The sequence below is a fragment of the Platichthys flesus genome, chromosome 20, assembly GCF_949316205.1.
Source record: "Platichthys flesus chromosome 20, fPlaFle2.1, whole genome shotgun sequence".
NCBI lineage: Eukaryota > Metazoa > Chordata > Actinopteri > Pleuronectiformes > Pleuronectidae > Platichthys > Platichthys flesus.
The window spans coordinates 1,985,843-2,012,997 of NC_084964.1; the positions used below are offsets into that span (position 1 = coordinate 1,985,843).

At 37.9% G+C, this 27,155-nt stretch overlaps 12 non-coding genes across 12 annotated transcripts; all 12 read left to right on the forward strand.

Moving 5' to 3' along the window:
• Positions 1–371: 371 nt before the first annotated feature.
• On the forward strand, positions 372–445 carry trnak-cuu (transfer RNA lysine (anticodon CUU)). Its single transcript has one exon. It is a non-coding gene; the product is annotated as a tRNA-Lys (tRNA).
• Positions 446–6,166: 5,721 nt separating this feature from the next.
• trnak-uuu (transfer RNA lysine (anticodon UUU)) lies at positions 6,167–6,240 on the forward strand. Its single transcript has one exon. It is a non-coding gene; the product is annotated as a tRNA-Lys (tRNA).
• Positions 6,241–7,216: 976 nt separating this feature from the next.
• Positions 7,217–7,290, forward strand: trnak-cuu (transfer RNA lysine (anticodon CUU)). The gene has a single exon. It is a non-coding gene; the product is annotated as a tRNA-Lys (tRNA).
• A 1,501-nt stretch (positions 7,291–8,791) lies between these two features.
• Positions 8,792–8,865, forward strand: trnak-cuu (transfer RNA lysine (anticodon CUU)). The gene has a single exon. It is a non-coding gene; the product is annotated as a tRNA-Lys (tRNA).
• Positions 8,866–12,884: 4,019 nt separating this feature from the next.
• Positions 12,885–12,958, forward strand: trnar-ccu (transfer RNA arginine (anticodon CCU)). The gene has a single exon. It is a non-coding gene; the product is annotated as a tRNA-Arg (tRNA).
• Positions 12,959–13,887: 929 nt separating this feature from the next.
• On the forward strand, positions 13,888–13,961 carry trnak-cuu (transfer RNA lysine (anticodon CUU)). Its single transcript has one exon. It is a non-coding gene; the product is annotated as a tRNA-Lys (tRNA).
• Positions 13,962–14,869: 908 nt separating this feature from the next.
• Positions 14,870–14,943, forward strand: trnak-cuu (transfer RNA lysine (anticodon CUU)). Its single transcript has one exon. It is a non-coding gene; the product is annotated as a tRNA-Lys (tRNA).
• Positions 14,944–15,866: 923 nt separating this feature from the next.
• Positions 15,867–15,940, forward strand: trnar-ccu (transfer RNA arginine (anticodon CCU)). The gene has a single exon. It is a non-coding gene; the product is annotated as a tRNA-Arg (tRNA).
• A 1,391-nt stretch (positions 15,941–17,331) lies between these two features.
• Positions 17,332–17,405, forward strand: trnak-cuu (transfer RNA lysine (anticodon CUU)). Its single transcript has one exon. It is a non-coding gene; the product is annotated as a tRNA-Lys (tRNA).
• Positions 17,406–19,831: 2,426 nt separating this feature from the next.
• trnak-cuu (transfer RNA lysine (anticodon CUU)) lies at positions 19,832–19,905 on the forward strand. Its single transcript has one exon. It is a non-coding gene; the product is annotated as a tRNA-Lys (tRNA).
• Positions 19,906–20,828: 923 nt separating this feature from the next.
• Positions 20,829–20,902, forward strand: trnar-ccu (transfer RNA arginine (anticodon CCU)). Its single transcript has one exon. It is a non-coding gene; the product is annotated as a tRNA-Arg (tRNA).
• Positions 20,903–23,283: 2,381 nt separating this feature from the next.
• trnak-cuu (transfer RNA lysine (anticodon CUU)) lies at positions 23,284–23,357 on the forward strand. The gene has a single exon. It is a non-coding gene; the product is annotated as a tRNA-Lys (tRNA).
• The last annotated feature ends 3,798 nt before the right edge of the window (positions 23,358–27,155 follow it).

Consider the following 27,155-nt stretch of genomic DNA (forward strand, 5'->3'; position numbering starts at 1 on the left):
GAGCAAATACTTTCCATACAGTTCACACACACCAAGCAAACATCAACGGCTGATCAGAATATTTTATATATATTAAACCCATCAATTTGTCTAGATTATATAGCTTAACTAGAATGGAAAACTGCAAGAGATTGAATCCCTAACCAATGTCAAGCGTGTGTTTGATCTTTTTGCGAAAGAATTGGACAACATGGTTCAGGCGGTTTTTGTTCACGGAACTTGTGCTCAAAAACATTAAAGGTAAAATGTATTCTGTAATCTGATCATTATCTCAGACCTAGGTTGTTTTCATACAAGAGGGTTTAACTTCTCATGAAACATATTTCTTGCATTCTAACATTTCTATTGTGATGGGAAGTTATAAGGAAGAAGCCCGGCTGGCTCAGTTCGGTAGAGCATGAGACTCTTAATCTCAGGGTCGTGGGTTCGAACCCCACGTTGGGCTATGGAGATTTTAAGTTTAGGAATTGAGTACCAGCATGCAGTTCAAAGTCTTAGCTTAAAAGACTCCTTATTAAAGAATACTTCAGAGAAAATACATTCCATAGTGTTCACATACACCAAGCAAACATCAACGGCTGATCAGAAAATTATATATATATTGAACCAATCAATTTGTCTAGATTATCTAGTTTAACTAGAATGGAAAACTGCAAGAGATTGAATCCCTAACCAATGACAAGCGTGTGTTTGATCTTTTTGCGAAAGAATTGGACAACATGGTTCAGGCGGTTTTTGTTCACGGAACTTGTGCTGAAAACATGAAAGGTAAAACTTATTCTGTAATCTCATCATTATCTCAGACCTAGGTTGTTTTCATACAAGAGGGTTTTACTTCTCATGAAACATATTTCTTGCATTCTAACATTTCTTTGTGATGGGAAGTTATGAGGAAGAAGCCCGGCCAGCTCATTTCGGTAGAGCATGAGACTCTTAATCTCAGGTTCGTGGTTTCGAGCCCCAATTTGGGCTATGGAGATTTTGAGATTCGGAATTGAGCACCAGCATGCAGATCAAGTCTTAGCTTAAAAGACTCCTTATTAAAGGATACTTCAGAGCAAATACATTCCATAGAGTTCACACACACCAAGCAACCATCAACGGCTGATCAGAATATTATATATATATTAAACCCATCAATTTGTCTAGATTATACAGCTAAACTAGAATGGAAAACTGCAAGAGATTGAATCCCTAACCAATGTCAAGCGTGTGTTTGATCTTCTTGCGAAAGAATTGGACAACATGGTTCAGGCGGTTTTTGTTCACGGAACTTGTGCTCAAAAACATTAAAGGTAAAACTTATTTGGTAATCTCATCATTATCTCAGACCTAGGTTGTTTTCATACAAGAGGGTTTTACTTCTCATGAAACATATTTCTTGCATTCTAACAATTCTGTTATGATTGGAAGTTATTTGGAAGAAGCGCCAGCTCAGTTCGATAGAGCATGAGACTCTTAATCTCAGGGTCGTGGGTTCGAGCCCCACGTTGGGCTATGGAGATTTTAAGGTTAGGAATTGAGCACCAGCATGCAGATCAAAGTCTTAGCTTAAAAGACTCCTTATTAAGGGATACTTCAGAGCAAATACATTCCATAGAGTTCACACACACCAAGCAAACATCAACGTCTGATCAGAAAATTATATATATACTGAACCCATCAATTTGTCTAGATTATCTAGCTTAACTAGAATGGAAAACTGCAAGAGATTGAATCCCTAACCAATGACAGGCGTTGGTTTGGTCTTCTTGCGAAAGAATTGGACAACATCGTTCAGGCGGTTTTTGTTCACGGAACTTGTGCTCAAAAATATTAAAGGTAAAATGTATTCTGTAATCTGATCATTATCTCAGACCTAGGTTGTTTTCATACAAGAAGGTTTTACTTCTCATGAAACATATTTCTTGCATTCTAACATTTCTATTGTGATGGGAAGTTGTAAGGAAGAAGCCCGGCTAGCTCAGTTCGGTAGAGCATGAGACTCTTAATCACAGGGTCGTGGGTTCGAGCCCCACGTTGGGCTATGGAGATTTTAAGGTTAGGAATTGAGCACCAGCATTCAGATCAAAGTCTTAGCTTAAAAGACTCCTTATTAAAGGATACTTCAGAGCAAATACATTCCATAGAGTTCACACACACCAAGCAAACATCAACGGCTGATCAGAATATTATATATATATTAAACCCATCAATTTGTCTAGATTATATAGCTAAACTAGAATGGAAAACTGCAAGAGATTGAATCCCTAACCAATGACAAGCGTGAGTTTGATCTTCTTGCGAAATAATTGGACAACATGGTTCAGGTTGTTTTTGTTCACGGAACTTGTGCTCAAAAACATTAAAGGTAAAATGTATTCTGTAAACTGATCATTACCTCAGACCTAGGTTGTTTTCATACAAGAGGGTTTTACTTCTCATGAAACATATTTCTTGCATTCTAACATTTCTATTGTGATGGGAAGTTATAAGGAAGAAGCCCCGCTAGCTCAGTTCGGTAGAGCATGAGACTCTTAATCTCAGGTTCGTGGGTTCGAGCCCCACGTTGGGCTATGGAGATTTTAAGGTTAGGAATTGAGCACCAGCATGCAGATCAAAGTCTTAGCTTAAAATACTCCTTATTAAAGGATACTTCAGAGCAAATACATTCCATAGAGTTCACACACACCAAGCAAACATCAACGTCTGATCAGAAAATTATATATATACTAAACCCATCAATTTGTCTAGATTATCTAGTTTAACTAGAATAGAAAACTGCAAGAGATTGAATCCCTAACCATTGACAAGCGTTGGTTTGGTCTTCTTGCGAAAGAATTGGACAACATGGTTCAGGGTGTTTTTGTTCACGGAACTTGTGCTGAAAACATTAAAGGTAAAACTTATTCTGTAATCTGATCATTATCTCAGACCTATGTTGTTTTCATACAAGAGGGTTTTACTGGTCATGAAACATATTTCTTGCATTCTAACATTTCTATTGTGATGGGAAGTTATTTGGAAGAAGCGCCAGCTCAGTTCGGTAGAGCATGACACTTTTAATCTCAGGGTCGTAGTTTCGAGCCCCACGTTGGGCTATGGAGCTTTTGAGATTCGGAATTGAGCACCAGCATGCAGATCAAAGTCTTACCTTAAAAGACTCCTTATTAAAGGATACTACAGAGCAAATACATTCCATAGAGTTCACACACACCAAGCAAACATCAACGGCTGATCAATTATATATATATTAAACCCATCAATTTGTCTAGATTTTATAGCTAAACTAGAATGGAAAACTGCAAGAGATTGAATCCCTAACCAATGACAAGCGTGTGTTTGATCTTCTTGCGAAAGAATTGGAAAACATGGTTCAGGCGGTTTTTGTTCACGGAACTTGTGCTCAAAAATATTAAAGGTAAAACTTATTCGGTAATCTCATCATTATCTCAGACCTAGGTTGTTTTCATACAAGAGGGTTTTACTTCTCATGAAACATATTTCTTGCATTCTACCATTTCTGTTATGATGGGAAGTTATTTGGAAGAAGCGCCAGCTCAGTTCGATAGAGCATGACACTCTTAATCTCAGGGTCGTGGTTTCGAGCCCCACGTTGGGCTATGGAGCTTTTGCGATTCGGAATTGAGCACCAGCATGCAGATCAAAGTCTTAGCTTAAAAGACTCCTTATTAAAGGATACTTCAGAGCAAATACATTCCATAGAGTTCACACACACCAAGCAAACATCAACGGCTGATCAGAATATTATATATATATTAAACCCATCAATTTGTCTAGATTATATAGCTAAACTAGAATGGAAAACTGCAAGAGATTGAATCCCTAACCAATGACAAGCGTGTGTTTGATCTTCTTCGAAAGAATTGGACAACATGGTTCAGGCGGTTTTTGTTCACGGAACTTGTGCTGAAAACATGAAAGGTAAAACTTATTCTGTAATCTCATCATTATCTCAGACCTAGGTTGTTTTCATACAAGAGGGTTTTACTTCTCATGAAACATATTTCTTGCATTCTAACATTTCTATTGTGATGGGAAGTTATGAGGAAGAAGCCCGGCCAGCTCATTTCGGTAGAGCATGAGACTCTTAATCTCAGGTTCGTGGTTTCGAGCCCCAAAATGGGCTATGGAGATTTTGAGATTCGGAATTGAGCACCAGCATGCAGATCAAAGTCTTAGCTTAAAAGACTCCTTATTAAAGGATACTTCAGAGCAAATACATTCCATAGAGTTCACACACACCAAGCAAACATCAACGTCTGATCAGAAAATTATATATATACTGAACCCATCAATTTGTCTAGATTATCTAGTTTAACTAGAATAGAAAACTGCAAGAGATTGAATCCCTAACCAATGACAAGCGTTGGTTTGATCTTCTTGCGAAATAATTGGACAACATGGTTCAGGTTGTTTTTGTTCACGGAACTTGTGCTCAAAAACATTAAAGGTAAAACTTATTCTGTAATCTGATCATTATCTCAGACCTAGGTTGTTTTCATACAAGAGCGTTTTACTTGTCATGAAACATATTTCTTGCATTCTAACATTTCTATTGTGATGTGAAGCTATAAGGAAGAAGCCCGGCTAGCTCAGTTCGGTAGAGCATGAGACTCTTAATCTCAGGGTCGTGGTTTCGAGCCCCACGTTGGGCTATGGAGCTTTTGCGATTCGGAATTGAGCACCAGCATGCAGATCAAAGTCTTAGCTTAAAAGACTCCTTATTAAAGGATACTTCAGAGCAAATACATTCCATAGAGTTCACACACACCAAGCAAACATCAACGGCTGATCAGAATATTATATATATATTAAACCCATCAATTTGTCTAGATTATATAGCTAAACTAGAATGGAAAACTGCAAGAGATTGAATCCCTAACCAATGACAAGCGTGTGTTTGATCTTCTTCGAAAGAATTGGACAACATGGTTCAGGCGGTTTTTGTTCACGGAACTTGTGCTGAAAACATGAAAGGTAAAACTTATTCTGTAATCTCATCATTATCTCAGACCTAGGTTGTTTTCATACAAGAGGGTTTTACTTCTCATGAAACATATTTCTTGCATTCTAACATTTCTATTGTGATGGGAAGTTATGAGGAAGAAGCCCGGCCAGCTCATTTCGGTAGAGCTTGAGACTCTTAATCTCAGGTTCGTGGTTTCGAGCCCCAAGTTGGGCTATGGAGATTTTGAGATTCGGAATTGAGCACCAGCATGCAGATCAAAGTCTTAGCTTAAAAGACTCCTTATTAAAGGATACTTCAGAGCAAATACATTCCATAGAGTTCACACACACCAAGCAACCATCAACGGCTGATCAGAATATTATATATATATTAAACCCATCAATTTGTCTAGATTATATAGCTAAACTAGAATGGAAAACTGCAAGAGATTGAATCCCTAACCAATGTCAAGCGTGTGTTTGATCTTCTTGCGAAAGAATTGGACAACATGGTTCAGGCGGTTTTTGTTCACGGAACTTGTGCTCAAAAACATTAAAGGTAAAATGTATTCTGTAATCTGATCATTATCTCAGACCTAGGTTGTTTTCATACAAGAGGGTTTTACTTCTCATGAAACATATTTCTTGCATTCTAACATTTCTATTGTGATGGGAAGTTATTTGGAAGAAGCGCCAGCTCAGTTCGGTAGAGCATGAGACTCTTAATCACAGGGTCGTGGGTTCGAGCCCCACGTTGGGCTATGGAGATTTTAAGGTTAGGAATTGAGCACCAGCATGCAGATCAAAGTCTTAGCTTAAAATACTCCTTATTAAAGGATACTTCAGAGCAAATACATTCCATAGAGTTCACACACACCAAGCAAACATCAACGTCTGATCAGAAAATTATATATATACTGAACCCATCAATTTGTCTAGATTATCTAGCTTAACTAGAATGGAAAACTGCAAGAGATTGAATCCCTAACCAATGACAAGCGTTGGTTTGATCTTCTTGCGAAATAATTGGACAACATGGTTCAGGTTGTTTTTGTTCACGGAACTTGTGCTCAAAAACATTAAAGGTAAAACTTATTCTGTAATCTGATCATTATCTCAGACCTAGGTTGTTTTCATACAAGAGCGTTTTACTTGTCATGAAACATATTTCTTGCATTCTAACATTTCTATTGTGATGTGAAGCTATAAGGAAGAAGCCCGGCTAGCTCAGTTCGGTAGAGCATGACACTTTTAATCTCAGGGTCGTGGTTTCGAGCCCCACGTTGGGCTATGGAGCTTTTGAGATTCGGAATTGAGCACCAGCATGCAGATCAAAGTCTTACCTTAAAAGACTCCTTATTAAAGGATACTACAGAGCAAATACATTCCATAGAGTTCACACACACCAAGCAAACATCAACGGCTGATCAATTATATATATATTAAACCAATCAATTTGTCTAGATTTTATAGCTAAACTAGAATGGAAAACTGCAAGAGATTGAATCCCTAACCAATGACAAGCGTGTGTTTGATCTTCTTGCGAAAGAATTGGACAACATGGTTCAGGCGGTTTTTGTTCACGGAACTTGTGCTCAAAAATATTAAAGGTAAAACTTATTCGGTAATCTCCTCATTATCTCAGACCTAGGTTGTTTTCATACAAGAGGGTTTTACTTCTCATGAAACATATTTCTTGCATTCTACCATTTCTGTTATGATGGGAAGTTATTTGGAAGAAGCGCCAGCTCAGTTCGATAGAGCAAGACAGTCTTAATATCAGGGTCGTGGGTTCGAGACCCATGTTGGAATACAGAGATTTTAAGGTTAGGAATTGAGAACCAGCATGCAGATGAAAGTCTTAGCTTAAAAGATTCCTTATTAAAGGATACTTCAGAGCAAATACATTCCATAGAGTTCACACACACCAAGCAAACATCAACGTCTGATCAGAAATATATATATATACTGAACCCATCAATTTGTCTAGATTATCTAGCTTAACTAGAATGGAAAACTGCAAGAGATTGAATCCCTAACCAATGACAAGTGTTGGTTTGGTCTTCTTGCGAAAGAATTGGACAACATGGTTCAGGGTGTTTTTGTTCACGGAACTTGTGCTGAAAACATTAAAGGTAAAACTTATTCTGTAATCTGATCATTATCTCAGACCTAGGTTGTTTTCATACAAGAGGGTTTTACTTGTCATGAAACACATTTCTTGCATTCTAACATTTCTATTGTGATGGGAAGTTATAAGGAAGAAGCCCGGCTAGCTCAGTTCGGTAGAGCTTGAGACTCTTAATCTCAGGGTCGTGGGTTCGAGCCCCACGTTGGGCTATGGAGATTTTAAGGTTAGGAATTGAGCACCAGATCAAAGTCTTATTTTAAAATACTCCTTATTAAAGGATACTTCAGAGCAAATACATTCCATAGAGTTCACACACACCAAGCAAACATCAACGCCTGATCAGAAAATTATATATATATTGAACCCATCAATTTGTCTAGATTATCTAGCTTAACTAGAATGGAAAACTGCAAGAGATTGAATCCCTAACCAATGACAAGCGTGTGTTTGATCTTCTTGCGAAAGGATTGGACAACATGGTTCAGGCAGTTTTTGTTTACGTAACTTGTGCTCAAAAATATTAAAGGTAAAACTTATTCGGTAATCTCATCATTATCTCAGACCTAGGCTGTTTTCATACAAGAGGGTTTTACTTCTCATGAAACATATTTCTTGCATTCTAACATTTCTATTATGATGGGAAAATATTTGGGAAAAGCGCCAGCTCAGTTCGATAGAGCATGACACTCTTAATCTCAGGGTCGTGGGTCGAGCCCCACGTTGGGCTATGGAGATTTTAAGGTTAGGAATTGAGCACCAGCATGCAGATGAAAGTCTTAGCTTAAAAGACTCCTTATTAAAGGATACTTCAGAGCAAATACATTCCATAGAGTTCACACACACCAAGCAAACATCAACGTCTGATCAGTAAATTATATATATATTGAACCCATCAATTTGTCTAGATTATCTAGCCTAACTAGAATGGAAAACTGCAAGAGATTGAATCCCTAACCATTGACAAGCGTTGGTTTGATCTTCTTGCGAAATAATTGGACAACATGGTTCAGGTTGTTTTTGTTCACGTAACTTGTGCTCAAAAATATTAAAGGTAAAACTTATTCTGTAAACTGATCATTAACTCAGACCTAGGTTGTTTTCATACAAGAGGGTTTTACTTCTCATGAAACATATTTCTTGCATTCTAACATTTCTATTATGATGGGAAGTTATTTGGAAGAAGCGCCAGCTCAGTTCGATAGAGCATGACACTCTTAATCTCAGGCTCGTGGGTTCGAGCCCCACGTTGGGCTATGGAGATTTTAAGGTTAGGAATTGAGCACCAGCATGCAGATGAAAGTCTTAGCTTAAAAGACTCCTTATTAAAGGATACTTCAGAGCAAATACATTCCATAGAGTTCACACACACCAAGCAAACATCAACGTCTGATCAGTAAATTATAAATATATATTGAACCCATCAATTTGTCTAGATTATCTAGCCTAACTAGAATGGAAAACTGCAAGAGATTGAATCCCTAACCAATGACAAGCGTTGGTTTGATCTTCTTGCGAAATAATTGGACAACATGGTTCAGGTTGTTTTTGTTCACGGAACTTGTGCTCAAAAACATTAAAGGTAAAATGTATTCTGTAAACTGATCATTACCTCAGACCTAGGTTGTTTTCATACAAGAGGGTTTTACTTCTCATGAAACATATTTCTTGCATTCTAGCATTTCTATTGTGATGGGAAGTTATATGGAAGAAGCCCGGCTAGCTCAGTTCGGTAGAGCATGAGACTCTTAATCTCAGGGTCGTGGGTTCGAGCCCCACGTTGGGCTATGGAGCTTTTGAGATTCGGAATTGAGCACCAGCATGCAGATCGAACTCTTAGCTTAAAAGACTCCTTATTAAAGGATACTTCAGAGCAAATACATTCCATAGAGTTCACACACACCAAGCAAACATCAACGGCTGATCAGAATATTATATACATATTAAACCCATCAATTTGTCTAGATTATATAGCTAAACTAGAATGGAAAACTGCAAGAGATTGAATCCCTAACCAATGACAAGCGTGTGTTTGATCTCCTTGCAAAACAATTGGACAACATGGTTCAGGCGGTTTTTGTTCACGGAACTTGTGCTCAAAAATATTAAAGGTAAAACTTATTCGGTAATCTCATCATTATCTCAGACCTAGGTTGTTTTCATACAAGAGGGTTTTACTTCTCATGAAACATATTTCTTGCATTCTAACATTTCTATTATGATGGGAAGTTATTTGGAAGAAGCTCCAGCTCAGTTCGATAGAGCATGACACTCTTAATCTCAGGGTTGTGGGTTCGAGCCCCAAGTTGGGCTACAGAGTTTTTAAGGTTAGGAATTGAGCACCAGCATACAGATGAAAGTCTTAGCTTAAAATACTCCTTATTAAAGGATACTAAAGAGAAAATACATTCCATAGAGTTCACACACACCAAGCAAACATCAACAGCTGATCAGAAAATTATATACATATTGAACCCATCAATTTGTCTAGATTTTCTAGCCTAACTAGAATGGAAAACTGCAAGAGATTGAATCCCTAACCAATGACAAGCGTTGGTTTGATCTTCTTGCGAAATAATTGGACAACATGGTTCAGGTTGTTTTTCTTCACGGAACTTGTGCTCAAAAACATTAAAGGTAAAATGTATTCTGTAATCTGATCATTATCTCAGATCTAGGTTGTTTTCATACAAGAGGGTTTTACTTCTCATGAAACATATTTCTTGCATTCTAACATTTATATTATGATGGGAAGTTATTTGGAAGAAGCGCCAGCTCAGTTCGATAGAGCATGACACTCTTAATCTCAGGGTTGTGGGTTCGAGCCCCAAATTGGGCTACAGAGATTTTAAGATTAGGAATTGAGCACCAGCATACAGATCAAAGTCTTAGCTTAAAAGACTCCTTATTAAAGGATACTTCAGAGCAAATACATTCCATAGAGTTCACACACACCAAGCAAACATCAACGGCTGATCAGAATATTATATATATATTAAACCCATCAATTTGTCTAGATTATATAGCTAAACTAGAATGGAAAACTGCAAGAGATTGAATCCCTAACCAATGACAAGCGTTGGTTTGGTCTTCTTGCGAAAGAATTGGACAACATGGTTCAGGGTGTTTTTGTTCACCGAACTTGTGCTGAAAACATTAAAGGTAAAACTTATTCTGTAATCTGATCATTATCTCAGACCTAGGTTGTTTTCATACAAGAGGGTTTTACTTCTCATGAAACATATTTCTTGCATTCTAACATTTCTATTGTGATGGGAAGTTATAAGGAAGATGCCAGGCTAGCTCAGTTCGGTAGAGCATGACACTCTTAATCTCAGGGTCGTGGTTTCGAGCCCCACGTTCGGCTATGGAGCTTTTGAGATTCGGAATTGAGCACCAGCAAGCAGATCAAAGTCTTAGCTTAAAAGACTCCTTATTAAAGGATACTACAGAGCAAATACATTCCATAGAGTTCACACACACCAAGCAAACATCAACGGCTGATCAGAATATTATATATATATTAAACCCATCAATTTGTCTAGATTATATAGCTAAACTAGAATGGAAAACTGCAAGAGATTGAATCCCTAACCAATGACAAGCGTGAGTTTGATCTTCTTGCGAAATAATTGGACAACATGGTTCAGGTTGTTTTTGTTCACGGAACTTGTGCTCAAAAACATTAAAGGTAAAATGTATTCTGTAAACTGATCATTACCTCAGACCTAGGTTGTTTTCATACAAGAGGGTTTTACTTCTCATGAAACATATTTCTTGCATTCTAACATTTCTATTGTGATGGGAAGTTATAAGGAAGAAGCCCCGCTAGCTCAGTTCGGTAGAGCATGAGACTCTTAATCTCAGGGTCGTGGGTTCGAGCCCCACGTTGGGCAATGGAGATTTTAAGGTTAGGAATTGAGCACCAGCATGCAGATCAAAGTCTTAGCTTAAAATACTCCTTATTAAAGGATACTTCAGAGCAAATACATTCCATAGAGTTCACACACACCAAGCAAACATCAACGGCTGATCAGAATATTATATATATATTAAACCCATCAATTTGTCTAGATTTTATAGCTAAACTAGAATGGAAAACTGCAAGAGATTGAATCCCTAACCAATGACAAGCGTGTGTTTGATCTTCTTTCGAAAGAATTGGACAACATGGTTCAGGCGGTTTTTGTTCACGGAACTTGTGCTCAAAAATATAAAGGTAAAACTTATTCGGTAATCTCATCATTATCTCAGACCTAGGTTGTTTTCATACAAGAAGGTTTTACTTCTCATGAAACATATTTCTTGCATTCTAACATTTCTATTGTGATGGGAAGTTATTTGGAAGAAGCGCCAGCTCAGTTCGGTAGAGCATGACACTTTTAATCTCAGGGTCGTGGTTTCGAGCCCCACGTTGGGCTATGGAGCTTTTGAGATTCGGAATTGAGCACCAGCATGCAGATCAAAGTCTTACCTTAAAAGACTCCTTATTAAAGGATACTACAGAGCAAATACATTCCATAGAGTTCACACACACCAAGCAAACATCAACGGCTGATCAATTATATATATATTAAACCCATCAATTTGTCTAGATTTTATAGCTAAACTTGAATGGAAAACTGCAAGAGATTGAATCCCTAACCAATGACAAGCGTGTGTTTGATCTTCTTGCGAAAGAATTGGACAACATGGTTCAGGCGGTTTTTGTTCACGAAACTTGTGCTCAAAAATATTAAAGGTAAAACTTATTCGGTAATCTCCTCATTATCTCAGACCTAGGTTGTTTTCATACAAGAGGGTTTTACTTCTCATGAAACATATTTCTTGCATTCTACCATTTCTGTTATGATGGGAAGTTATTTGGAAGAAGCGCCAGCTCAGTTCGATAGAGCAAGACAGTCTTAATCTCAGGGTCGTGGGTTCGAGACCCATGTTGGGCTACAGAGATTTTAAGGTTAGGAATTGAGAACCAGCATGCAGATGAAAATCTTAGCTTAAAAGACTCCTTATTAAAGGATACTTCAGAGCAAATACATTCCATAGAGTTCACACACACCAAGCAAACATCAACGTCTGATCAGAAATATATATATATACTGAACCCATCAATTTGTCTAGATTATCTAGCTTAACTAGAATGGAAAACTGCAAGAGATTGAATCCCTAACCAATGACAAGCGTTGGTTTGGTCTTCTTGCGAAAGAATTGGACAACATGGTTCAGTGTGTTTTTGTTCACGGAACTTGTGCTGAAAACATTAAAGGTAAAACTTATTCTGTAATCTGATCATTATCTCAGACCTAGGTTGTTTTCATACAAGAGGGTTTTACTTCTCATGAAACATATTTCATGGAGCTTTTGAGATTCGGAATTGAGCACCAGCATGCAGATCAAAGTCTTAGCTTAAAAGACTCCTTATTAAAGGATACTTCAGAGCAAATACATTCCATAGAGTTCACACACACCAAGCAAACATCAACGGCTGATCAGAATATTATATATATATTAAACCCATCAATTTGTCTAGATTATATAGCTAAACTAGAATGGAAAACTGCAAGAGATTGAATCCCTAACCAATGACAAGCGTGTGTTTGATCTTCTTTCGAAAGAATTGGACAACATGGTTCAGGCGGTTTTTGTTCACGGAACTTGTGCTGAAAACATGAAAGGTAAAACTTATTCTGTAATATCATCATTATCTCAGACCTAGGTTGTTTTCATACAAGAGGGTTTTACTTCTCATGAAACATATTTCTTGCATTCTAACATTTCTATTGTGATGGGAAGTTATGAGGAAGAAGCCCGGCCAGCTCATTTCGGTAGAGCATGAGACTCCTAATCTCAGGGTCGTGGTTTCAAGCCCCACGTTGGGCTATGAAGATTTTAAGGTTAGGAATCGAGCACCAGCATGCAGATCAAAGTCTTAGCTTAAAAGACTCCTTATTAAAGGATACTTCAGAGCAAATACATTCCATAGAGTTCACACACACACCAAGCAAACATCAACGGCTGATCAGAATATTATATATATATTAAACCCATCAATTTGTCTAGATTATATAGCTAAACTAGAATGGAAAACTGCAAGAGATTGAATCCCTAACCAATGACAAGCGTGTGTTTGATCTTCTTGCGAAAGAATTGGACAACATGGTTCAGGCGGTTTCTGTTCACGGAACTTGTGCTCAAAAATATTAAATGTAAAACTTATTCTGCAATCTCATCATTATCTCAGACCTAGGTTTTTTTCATACAAGAAGGTTTTACTTCTCATGAAACATATTTCTTGCATTCTAACATTTCTATTGTGATGGGAAGTTATTTGGAAGAAGCGCCAGCTCAGTTCGGTAGAGCATGACACTTTTAATCTCAGGGTCGTGGTTTCGAGCCCCACGTTGGGCTATGGAGCTTTTGAGATTCGGAATTGAGCACCAGCATGCAGATCAAAGTCTTACCTTAAAAGACTCCTTATTAAAGGATACTACAGAGCAAATACATTCCATAGAGTTCACACACACCAAGCAAACATCAACGGCTGATCAGAATATTATATATATATTAAACCCATCAATTTGTCTAGATTTTATAGCTAAACTAGAATGGAAAACTGCAAGAGATTGAATCCCTAACCAATGACAAGCGTGTGTTTGATCTTCTTGCGAAAGAATTGGACAACATGGTTCAGGTTGTTTTTGTTCACGGAACTTGTGCTGAAAACATTAAAGGTAAAGGGTTTTACTTCTCATGAAACATATTTCTTGCATTCTAACATTTCTATTGTGATGGGAAGATATAAGGAAGAAGCCCGGCTAGCTCAGTTCGGTAGAGCATGAGACTCTTAATCTCAGGGTCGTGGGTTCGAGCCCCACGTTGGGCTATGGACCTTTTGAGATTCAGAATTGAGCACCAGCATGCAGATCAAAGTCTTAGCTTAAAAGACTCCTTATTAAAGGATACTTCAGAGCAAATACATTCCATAGAGTTCGCAAACATCAACGGCTGATCAGAATATTATATATATATTAAACCCATCAATTTGTCTAGATTATCTAGCTTAACTAGAATGGAAAACTGCAAGAGATTGAATCCCTAACCAATGACAACCATTGGTTTGATCTTCTTGCGAAATAATTGGACAACATGGTTCAGGTTGTTTTTGTTCATGGAACTTGTGCTCAAAAACATTAAAGGTAAAATGTATTCTGTAATCTGATCATTATCTCAGACCTAGGTTGTTTTCATACAAGAGGGTTTTACTTCTCATGAAACATATTTCTTGCATTCTAACATTTCTATTGTGTTTGGAAGTCATAAGGAAGATGTCCGGCTAGCTCAGTTCGGTAGAGCATGAGACTCTTAATCTCAGGGTCGTGGGTTCGAGCCCCACGTTGGGCTATGAATCTTTTGAGATTCGGAATTGAGCACCAGCATGCAGATCAAAGTCTTAGCTTAAAGGACTCCTTATTAAAGGATACTTCAGAGCAAATACATTCCATAGAGTTCGCAAACATCAACGGCTGATCAGAATATTATATATATATTAAACCCATCAATTTGTCTAGATTATAAAGCTAAACTAGAATGGAAAACTGCAAGAGATTAAATCCCAAACCAATGACAAGCGTGTGTTTGATCTTCTTGCGAAGGAATTGGACAACATGGTTCAGGGTGTTTTTGTTCACGGAACTTGTGCTGAAAACATTAAAGGTAAAGGGTTTTACTTCTCATGAAACATATTTCTTGCATTCTAACATTTCTATTGTGATGGGAAGTTATAAGGAAGAAGCCCGGCTAGCTCAGTTCGGTAGAGCATGAGACTCTTAATCTCAGGGTCGTGGGTTCGAGCCCCACGTTGGGCTATGGACCTTTTGAGATTCGGCATTGAGCACCAGCATGCAGATCAAAGTCTTAGCTTAAAAGACTCCTTATTAAAGGATACTTCAGAGCAAATACATTCCATAGAGTTCACACACACCAAGCAAACATCAACGTCTGATCAGAAAATTATATATATTAAACCCATCAATTTGTCTAGATTATATAGCTAAACTAGAATGGAAAACTGCAAGAGATTGAATCCCTAACCAATGACAAGCGTGTGTTTGATCTTCTTGCGAAGGAATTGGACAACATTGTCCAGGCGGTTTTTGTTCACGGAACTAAACCGCCTGTTTTCATACAAGAGGGTTTTACTTCTCATGAAACATATTTCTTGCATTCTAACATTTCTATTATGATGGGAAGTTATTTGGAAGAAGAGCCAGCTCAGTTCGGTAGAGCATGACACTCTTAATCTCAGGGTCGTGGGTTCGAGCCCCATGTTGGGCTACGGAGATTTTAAGGTTAGGAATTGAGCACCAGCATGCAGATGAAAGTCTTAGCTTAAAAGACTCCTTATTAAAGGATACTTCAGAGCAAATACATTCCATAGAGTTCACACACACCAAGCAAACATCAACGGCTGATCAGAATATTATATATATATTAAACCCATCAATTTGTCTAGATTATATAGCTAAACTAGAATGGAAAACTGCAAGAGATTGAATCCCTAACCAATGACAAGCGTGTGTTTGATCTTCTTTCGAAAGAATTGGACAACATGGTTCAGGCGGTTTTTGTTCACGGAACTTGTGCTGAAAACATGAAAGGTAAAACTTATTCTGTAATCTCATCATTATCTCAGACCTAGGTTGTTTTCATACAAGAGGGTTTTACTTCTCATGAAACATATTTCTTGCATTCTAACATTTCTATTGTGATGGGAAGTTATGAGGAAGAAGCCCGGCCAGCTCATTTCGGTAGAGCATGAGACTCCTAATCTCAGGGTCGTGGTTTCAAGCCCCACGTTGGGCTATGAAGATTTTAAGGTTAGGAATTGAGCACCAGCATGCAGATCAAAGTCTTAGCTTAAAAGACTCCTTATTAAAGGATACTTCAGAGCAAATACATTCCATAGAGTTCACACACACCAAGCAAACATCAACGGCTGATCAGAATATTATATATATATTAAACCCATCAATTTGTCTAGATTATATAGCTAAACTAGAATGGAAAACTGCAAGAGATTGAATCCCTAACCAATGACAAGCGTGTGTTTGATCTTCTTCGAAAGAATTGGACAACATGGTTCAGGCGGTTTTTGTTCACGGAACTTGTGCTGAAAACATGAAAGGTAAAACTTATTCTGTAATCTCATCATTATCTCAGACCTTGGTTGTTTTCATACAAGAGGGTTTTACTTCTCATGAAACATATTTCTTGCATTCTAACATTTCTATTGTGATGGGAAGTTATGAGGAAGAAGCCCGGCCAGCTCATTTCGGTAGAGCATGAGACTCTTAATCTCAGGGTCGTGGTTTCAAGCCCCACGTTGGGCTATGAAGATTTTAAGGTTAGGAATTGAGCACCAGCATGCAGATCAAAGTCTTAGCTTAAAAGACTCCTTATTAAAGGATACTTCAGAGCAAATACATTCCATAGAGTTCGCAAACATCAACGGCTGATCAGAATATTATATATATATTAAACCCATCAATTTGTCTAGATTATATAGCTAAACTAGAATGGAAAACTGCAAGAGATTGAATCCCAAACCAATGACAAGCGTGTGTTTGATCTTCTTGCGAAAGAATTGGACAACATGGTTCATGGTGTTTTTGTTCACGGAACTTGTGCTGAAAACATTAAAGGTAAAGGGTTTTACTTCTCATGAAACATATTTCTTGCATTCTAACATTTCTATTGTGATGGGAAGTTACAAGGAAGAAGCCCGGCTAGCTCAGTTCGGTAGAGCATGAGACTCTTAATCTCAGCGTAGTGGGTTCGAGCCCCACGTTGGGCTATGGAGATTTTAAGGTTAGGAATTGAGCACCAGCATGCAGATCAAAGTCTATCTTAAAAGACTCCTTATTAAAGGATACTTCAGAGCAAATACATTCCATAGAGTTCACACACACCAAGCAAACATCAATGTCTGATCAGAAAATTATATATATACTGAACCCATCAATTTGTCTAGATTATCTAGCTTAACTAGAATGGAAAACTGCAAGAGATTGAATCCCTAACCAATGACAAGCGTTGGTTTGATCTTCTTGCGAAAGAATTGGACAACATGGTTCAGGGTGTTTTTGTTCACGGAACTTGTGCTGAAAACATTAAAGGTAAAGGGTTTTACTTCTCATGAAACATATTTCTTGCATTCTAACATTTCTATTGTGATGGGAAGATATAAGGAAGAAGCCCGGCTAGCTCAGTTCGGTAGAGCATGAGACTCTTAATCTCAGGGTCGTGGGTTCGAGCCCCACGTTGGGCTATGGACCTTTTGAGATTCAGAATTGAGCACCAGCATGCAGATCAAAGTCTTAGCTTAAAAGACTCCTTATTAAAGGATACTTCAGAGCAAATACATTCCATAGAGTTCGCAAACATCAACGGCTGATCAGAATATTATATATATATTAAACCCATCAATTTGTCTAGATTATCTAGCTTAACTAGAATGGAAAACTGCAAGAGATGGAATCCCTAACCAATGACAACCATTGGTTTGATCTTCTTGCGAAAGAATTGGACAACATGGTTCAGGGTGTTTTTGTTCACGGAACTTGTGCTGAAAACTTTAAAAGTAAAACTTATTCTGTAATCTCATCATTATCTCAGACCTAGGTTGTTTTCATACAAGAGGGTTTTACTTCTCATGAAACATATTTCTTGCATTCTAACATTTCTATTGTGATGGGAAGTTATTTGGAAGAAGCGCCAGATCAGTTCGGTAGAGCATGACACTCTTAATCTCAGGGTAGTGGGTTCGAGCCCCACGTTGGCCTATGGAGATTTTAAGGTTAGGAATTGAGCACCAGCATGCAGATGAAAGTCTTAGCTTAAAAGACTCCTTATTAAAGGATACTTCAGAGCAAATACATTCCATAGAGTTCACACACACCAAGCAAACATCAATGTCTGATCAGAAAATTATATATATACTGAACCCATCAATTTGTCTAGATTATCTAGCTTAACTAGAATGGAAAACTGCAAGAGATTGAATCCCAAACCAATGACAAGCGTGTGTTTGATCTTCTTGCGAAAGAATTGGACAACATGGTTCAGGGTGTTTTTGTTCACGGAACTTGTGCTGAAAACATTAAAGGTAAAGGGTTTTATTTCTCATGAAACATATTTCTTGCATTCTAACATTTCTATTGTGATGGGAAGTTATAAGAAAGAAGCCCGGCTAGCTCAGTTCGGGAGAGCATGAGACTCTTAATCTCAGGGTCGTGGGTTCGAGCCCCACGTTGGGCTATGGACCTTTTGAGATTCAGAATTGAGCACCAGCATGCAGATCAAAGTCTTAGCTTAAAAGACTCCTTATTAAAGGATACTTCAGAGCAAATACATTCCATAGAGGTCACACACACCAAGCAAACATCAACGGCTGATCAGAAAATTATATATATATTGAACCCATCAATTTGTCTAGATTATCTAGCTTAACTAGAATGGAAAACTGCAAGAGATTGAATCCCTAACCAATGACAAGCATTGGTTTGATCTTCTTGCGAAATAATTGGACAACATGGTTCAGGTTGTTTTTGTTCATGGAACTTGTGCTCAAAAACATTAAAGGTAAAATGTATTCTGTAATCTGATCATTATCTCAGACCTAGGTTGTTTTCATACAAGAGGGTTTTACTTCTCATGAAACATATTTCTTGCATTCTAACATTTCTATTGTGTTGGGAAGTTATAAGGAAGATGTCCGGCTAGCTCAGTTCGGTAGAGCATGAGACTCTTAATCTCAGGGTCGTGGGTTCGAGCCCCACGTTGTCCTATGAAGCTTTTGAGATTCGGAATTGAGCACCAGCATGCAGATCAAAGTCTTAGCTTAAAGGACTCCTTATTAAAGGATACTTCAGAGCAAATACATTCCATAGAGTTCGCAAACATCAACGGCTGATCAGAATATTATATATATATTAAACCCATCAATTTGTCTAGATTATCTAGCTTAACTAGAATGGAAAACTGCAAGAGATTGAATCCCTAACCAATGACAACCATTGGTTTGATCTTCTTGCGAAATAATTGGACAACATGGTTCAGGTTGTTTTTGTTCATGGAACTTGTGCTCAAAAACATTAAAGGTAAAATGTATTCTGTAATCTGATCATTATCTCAGACCTAGGTTGTTTTCATACAAGAGGGTTTTACTTCTCATGAAACATATTTCTTGCATTCTAACATTTCTATTGTGTTTGGAAGTCATAAGGAAGATGTCCGGCTAGCTCAGTTCGGTAGAGCATGAGACTCTTAATCTCAGGGTCGTGGGTTCGAGCCCCACGTTGGGCTATGAATCTTTTGAGATTCGGAATTGAGCACCAGCATGCAGATCAAAGTCTTAGCTTAAAGGACTCCTTATTAAAGGATACTTCAGAGCAAATACATTCCATAGAGTTCGCAAACATCAACGGCTGATCAGAATATTATATATATATTAAACCCATCAATTTGTCTAGATTATAAAGCTAAACTAGAATGGAAAACTGCAAGAGATTAAATCCCAAACCAATGACAAGCGTGTGTTTGATCTTCTTGCGAAGGAATTGGACAACATGGTTCAGGGTGTTTTTGTTCACGGAACTTGTGCTGAAAACATTAAAGGTAAAGGGTTTTACTTCTCATGAAACATATTTCTTGCATTCTAACATTTCTATTGTGATGGGAAATTATAAGGAAGAAGCCCGGCTAGCTCAGTTCGGTAGAGCATGAGACTCTTAATCTCAGGGTCGTGGGTTCGAGCCCCACGTTGGGCTATGGACCTTTTGAGATTCGGCATTGAGCACCAGCATGCAGATCAAAGTCTTAGCTTAAAAGACTCCTTATTAAAGGATACTTCAGAGCAAATACATTCCATAGAGTTCACACACACCAAGCAAACATCAACGTCTGATCAGAAAATTATATATATTAAACCCATCAATTTGTCTAGATTATATAGCTAAACTAGAATGGAAAACTGCAAGAGATTGAATCCCTAACCAATGACAAGCGTGTGTTTGATCTTCTTGCGAAGGAATTGGACAACATTGTCCAGGCGGTTTTTGTTCACGGAACTAAACCGCCTGTTTTCATACAAGAGGGTTTTACTTCTCATGAAACATATTTCTTGCATTCTAACATTTCTATTATGATGGGAAGTTATTTGGAAGAAGAGCCAGCTCAGTTCGGTAGAGCATGACACTCTTAATCTCAGGGTCGTGGGTTCGAGCCCCATGTTGGGCTACGGAGATTTTAAGGTTAGGAATTGAGCACCAGCATGCAGATGAAAGTCTTAGCTTAAAAGACTCCTTATTAAAGGATACTTCAGAGCAAATACATTCCATAGAGTTCACACACACCAAGCAAACATCAACGGCTGATCAGAATATTATATATATATTAAACCCATCAATTTGTCTAGATTATATAGCTAAACTAGAATGGAAAACTGCAAGAGATTGAATCCCTAACCAATGACAAGCGTGTGTTTGATCTTCTTTCGAAAGAATTGGACAACATGGTTCAGGCGGTTTTTGTTCACGGAACTTGTGCTGAAAACATGAAAGGTAAAACTTATTCTGTAATCTCATCATTATCTCAGACCTAGGTTGTTTTCATACAAGAGGGTTTTACTTCTCATGAAACATATTTCTTGCATTCTAACATTTCTATTGTGATGGGAAGTTATGAGGAAGAAGCCCGGCCAGCTCATTTCGGTAGAGCATGAGACTCCTAATCTCAGGGTCGTGGTTTCAAGCCCCACGTTGGGCTATGAAGATTTTAAGGTTAGGAATTGAGCACCAGCATGCAGATCAAAGTCTTAGCTTAAAAGACTCCTTATTAAAGGATACTTCAGAGCAAATACATTCCATAGAGTTCACACACACCAAGCAAACATCAACGGCTGATCAGAATATTATATATATATTAAACCCATCAATTTGTCTAGATTATATAGCTAAACTAGAATGGAAAACTGCAAGAGATTGAATCCCTAACCATTGACAAGCGTGTGTTTGATCTTCTTCGAAAGAATTGGACAACATGGTTCAGGCGGTTTTTGTTCACGGAACTTGTGCTGAAAACATGAAAGGTAAAACTTATTCTGTAATCTCATCATTATCTCAGACCTTGGTTGTTTTCATACAAGAGGGTTTTACTTCTCATGAAACATATTTCTTGCATTCTAACATTTCTATTGTGATGGGAAGTTATGAGGAAGAAGCCCGGCCAGCTCATTTCGGTAGAGCATGAGACTCTTAATCTCAGGGTCGTGGTTTCAAGCCCCACGTTGGGCTATGAAGATTTTAAGGTTAGGAATTGAGCACCAGCATGCAGATCAAAGTCTTAGCTTAAAAGACTCCTTATTAAAGGATACTTCAGAGCAAATACATTCCATAGAGTTCGCAAACATCAACGGCTGATCAGAATATTATATATATATTAAACCCATCAATTTGTCTAGATTATATAGCTAAACTAGAATGGAAAACTGCAAGAGATTGAATCCCAAACCAATGACAAGCGTGTGTTTGATCTTCTTGCGAAAGAATTGGACAACATGGTTCATGGTGTTTTTGTTCACGGAACTTGTGCTGAAAACATTAAAGGTAAAGGGTTTTACTTCTCATGAAACATATTTCTTGCATTCTAACATTTCTATTGTGATGGGAAGTTACAAGGAAGAAGCCCGACTAGCTCAGTTCGGTAGAGCATGAGACTCTTAATCTCAGCGTAGTGGGTTCGAGCCCCACGTTGGGCTATGGAGATTTTAAGGTTAGGAATTGAGCACCAGCATGCAGATCAAAGTCTATCTTAAAAGACTCCTTATTAAAGGATACTTCAGAGCAAATACATTCCATAGAGTTCACACACACCAAGCAAACATCAATGTCTGATCAGAAAATTATATATATACTGAACCCATCAATTTGTCTAGATTATCTAGCTTAACTAGAATGGAAAACTGCAAGAGATTGAATCCCTAACCAATGACAAGCGTGTGTTTGATCTTCTTCGAAAGAATTGGACAACATGGTTCAGGCGGTTTTTGTTCACGGAACTTGTGCTGAAAACATGAAAGGTAAAACTTATTCTGTAATCTCATCATTATCTCAGACCTTGGTTGTTTTCATACAAGAGGGTTTTACTTCTCATGAAACATATTTCTTGCATTCTAACATTTCTATTGTGATGGGAAGTTATGAGGAAGAAGCCCGGCCAGCTCATTTCGGTAGAGCATGAGACTCTTAATCTCAGGGTCGTGGTTTCAAGCCCCACGTTGGGCTATGAAGATTTTAAGGTTAGGAATTGAGCACCAGCATGCAGATCAAAGTCTTAGCTTAAAAGACTCCTTATTAAAGGATACTTCAGAGCAAATACATTCCATAGAGTTCGCAAACATCAACGGCTGATCAGAATATTATATATATATTAAACCCATCAATTTGTCTAGATTATATAGCTAAACTAGAATGGAAAACTGCAAGAGATTGAATCCCAAACCAATGACAAGCGTGTGTTTGATCTTCTTGCGAAAGAATTGGACAACATGGTTCATGGTGTTTTTGTTCACGGAACTTGTGCTGAAAACATTAAAGGTAAAGGGTTTTACTTCTCATGAAACATATTTCTTGCATTCTAACATTTCTATTGTGATGGGAAGTTACAAGGAAGAAGCCCGGCTAGCTCAGTTCGGTAGAGCATGAGACTCTTAATCTCAGCGTAGTGGGTTCGAGCCCCACGTTGGGCTATGGAGATTTTAAGGTTAGGAATTGAGCACCAGCATGCAGATCAAAGTCTATCTTAAAAGACTCCTTATTAAAGGATACTTCAGAGCAAATACATTCCATAGAGTTCACACACACCAAGCAAACATCAATGTCTGATCAGAAAATTATATATATACTGAACCCATCAATTTGTCTAGATTATCTAGCTTAACTAGAATGGAAAACTGCAAGAGATTGAATCCCTAACCAATGACAAGCGTTGGTTTGATCTTCTTGCGAAAGAATTGGACAACATGGTTCAGGGTGTTTTTGTTCACGGAACTTGTGCTGAAAACATTAAAGGTAAAGGGTTTTACTTCTCATGAAACATATTTCTTGCATTCTAACATTTCTATTGTGATGGGAAGATATAAGTAAGAAGCCCGGCTAGCTCAGTTCGGTAGAGCATGAGACTCTTAATCTCAGGGTCGTGGGTTCGAGCCCCACGTTGGGCTATGGACCTTTTGAGATTCAGAATTGAGCACCAGCATGCAGATCAAAGTCTTAGCTTAAAAGACTCCTTATTAAAGGATACTTCAGAGCAAATACATTCCATAGAGTTCGCAAACATCAACGGCTGATCAGAATATTATATATATATTAAACCCATCAATTTGTCTAGATTATCTAGCTTAACTAGAATGGAAAACTGCAAGAGATTGAATCCCTAACCAATGACAACCATTGGTTTGATCTTCTTGCGAAAGAATTGGACAACATGGTTCAGGGTGTTTTTGTTCACGGAACTTGTGCTGAAAACTTTAAAAGTAAAACTTATTCTGTAATCTCATCATTATCTCAGCCCTAGGTTGTTTTCATACAAGAGGGTTTTACTTCTCATGAAACATATTTCTTGCATTCTAACATTTCTATTGTGATGGGAAGTTATTTGGAAGAAGCGCCAGATCAGTTCGGTAGAGCATGACACTCTTAATCTCAGGGTAGTGGGTTCGAGCCCCACGTTGGCCTATGGAGATTTTAAGGTTAGGAATTGAGCACCAGCATGCAGATGAAAGTCTTAGCTTAAAAGACTCCTTATTAAAGGATACTTCAGAGCAAATACATTCCATAGAGTTCACACACACCAAGCAAACATCAATGTCTGATCAGAAAATTATATATATACTGAACCCATCAATTTGTCTAGATTATCTAGCTTAACTAGAATGGAAAACTGCAAGAGATTGAATCCCAAACCAATGACAAGCGTGTGTTTGATCTTCTTGCGAAAGAATTGGACAACATGGTTCAGGGTGTTTTTGTTCACGGAACTTGTGCTGAAAACATTAAAGGTAAAGGGTTTTATTTCTCATGAAACATATTTCTTGCATTCTAACATTTCTATTGTGATGGGAAGTTATAAGAAAGAAGCCCGGCTAGCTCAGTTCGGGAGAGCATGAGACTCTTAATCTCAGGGTCGTGGGTTCGAGCCCCACGTTGGGCTATGGACCTTTTGAGATTCAGAATTGAGCACCAGCATGCAGATCAAAGTCTTAGCTTAAAAGACTCCTTATTAAAGGATACTGCAGAGCAAATACATTCCATAGAGGTCACACACACCAAGCAAACATCAACGGCTGATCAGAAAATTATATATATATTGAACCCATCAATTTGTCTAGATTATCTAGCTTAACTAGAATGGAAAACTGCAAGAGATTGAATCCCTAACCAATGACAAGCATTGGTTTGATCTTCTTGCGAAATAATTGGACAACATGGTTCAGGTTGTTTTTGTTCATGGAACTTGTGCTCAAAAACATTAAAGGTAAAATGTATTCTGTAATCTGATCATTATCTCAGACCTAGGTTGTTTTCATACAAGAGGGTTTTACTTCTCATGAAACATATTTCTTGCATTCTAACATTTCTATTGTGTTGGGAAGTTATAAGGAAGATGTCCGGCTAGCTCAGTTCGGTAGAGCATGAGACTCTTAATCTCAGGGTCGTGGGTTCGAGCCCCACGTTGTCCTTTGAAGCTTTTGAGATTCGGAATTGAGCACCAGCATGCAGATCAAAGTCTTAGCTTAAAGGACTCCTTATTAAAGGATACTTCAGAGCAAATACATTCCATAGAGTTCGCAAACATCAACGGCTGATCAGAATATTATATTATATTAAACCCATCAATTTGTCTAGATTATAAAGCTAAACTAGAATGGAAAACTGCAAGAGATTGAATCCCAAACCAATGACAAGCGTGTGTTTGATCTTCTTGCGAAAGAATTGGACAACATGGTTCAGGGTGTTTTTGTTCACGGAACTTGTGCTGAAAACTTAAAAGTAAAACTTATTCTGTAATCTCATCATTATCTCAGACCTAGGTTGTTTTCATACAAGAGGGTTTTACTTCTCATGAAACATATTTCTTGCATTCTAACATTTCTATTGTGATGGGAAGTTATTTGGAAGAAGCGCCAGATCAGTTCGGTAGAGCATGACACTCTTAATCTCAGGGTCGTGGGTTCGAGCCCCACGTTGGCCTATGGAGATTTTAAGGTTAGGAATTGAGAACCAGCATGCAGATGAAAGTCTTAGCTTAAAAGACTCCTTATTAAACGATACTTCAGAGCAAATACATTCCATAGAGTTCACACACACCAAGCAAACATCAATGTCTGATCAGAAAATTATATATATACTGAACCCATCAATTTGTCTAGATTATCTAGCTTAACTAGAATGGAAAACTGCAAGAGATTGAATCCCTAACCAATGACAAGCGTTGGTTTGGTCTTCTTGCGAAAGAATTGGACAACATGGTTCAGGGTGTTTTTGTTCACGGAACTTGTGCTGAAAACATTAAGGTAAAGGGTTTTACTTCTCATGAAACATATTTCTTGCTAGCTCAGTTCGGTAGAGCATGAGACTCTTAATCTCAGGGTCGTGGGTTCGAGCCCCACGTTGGGCTATGAAGCTTTTGAGATTCGGAATTGAGCACCAGCATGCAGATCAAAGTCTTAGCTTAAAGGACTCCTTATTAAAGAATACTTCAGAGAAAATACATTCCATAGTGTTCACACACACCAAGCAAACATAAACGGCTGATCAGAAAATTATATATATATTGAACCCATCAATTTGTCTAGATTATCTAGCTAAACTAGAATGGAAAACTGCAAGAGATTGAATCCCAAACCAATGACAAGCGTGTGTTTGATCTTCTTGCGAAAGAATTGGACAACATGGTTCAGGTTGTTTTTGTTCATGGAACTTGTGCTCAAAAACATTAAAGGTAAAATGTATTCTGTAATCTGATCATTATCTCAGACCTAGGTTGTTTTCATACAAGAGGGTTTTACTTCTCATGAAACATATTTCTTGCATTCTAACATTTCTATTGTGTTGGGAAGTTATAAGGAAGATGTCCGGCTATCTCAGTTCGGTAGAGCATGAGACTCTTAATCTCAGGGTTGTGGGTTCGAGCCCCACGTTGGGCTATGAATCTTTTGAGATTCGGAATTGAGCACCAGCATGCAGATCAAAGTCTTAGCTTAAAGGACTCCTTATTGAAGGATACTTCAGAGCAAATACATTCCATAGAGTTCGCAAACATCAACGGCTGATCAGAATATTATATATATATTGAACCCATCAATTTGTCTAGATTATAAAGCTAAACTAGAATGGAAAACTGCAAGAGATTGAATCCCTAACCAATGACAAGCGTTGGTTTGGTCTTCTTGCGAAAGAATTGGACAACATGGTTCAGGGTGTTTTTGTTCACGGAACTTGTGCTGAAAACATTAAAGGTAAAACTTATTCTGTAATCTGATCATTATCTCAGACCTAGGATGTTTTCATACAAGAGGGTATTACTTCTCATGAAACATATTTCTTGCATTCTAACATTTCTATTGTGATGGGACGTTATTTGGAAGAAGCGCCAGATCAGTTCGGTAGAGCATGACACTCTTAATCTCAGGGTCATGGGTTCGAGCCCCACGTTGGGCTATGGAGATTTTAAGGTTAGGAATTGAGCACCAGCATGCAGATCAAAGTCTATCTTAAAAGACTCCTTATTAAAGGATACTTCAGAGCAAATACATTCCATAGAGTTCGCAAACATCAACGGCTGATCAGAATATTATGTATATATTAAACCCATCAATTTGTCTAGATTATATAGCTAAACTAGAATGGAAAACTGCAAGAGATTGAATCCCAAACCAATGACAAGCGTGTGTTTGATCTTCTTGCGAAAGAATTGGACAACATGGTTCATGGTGTTTTTGTTCACGGAACTTGTGCTG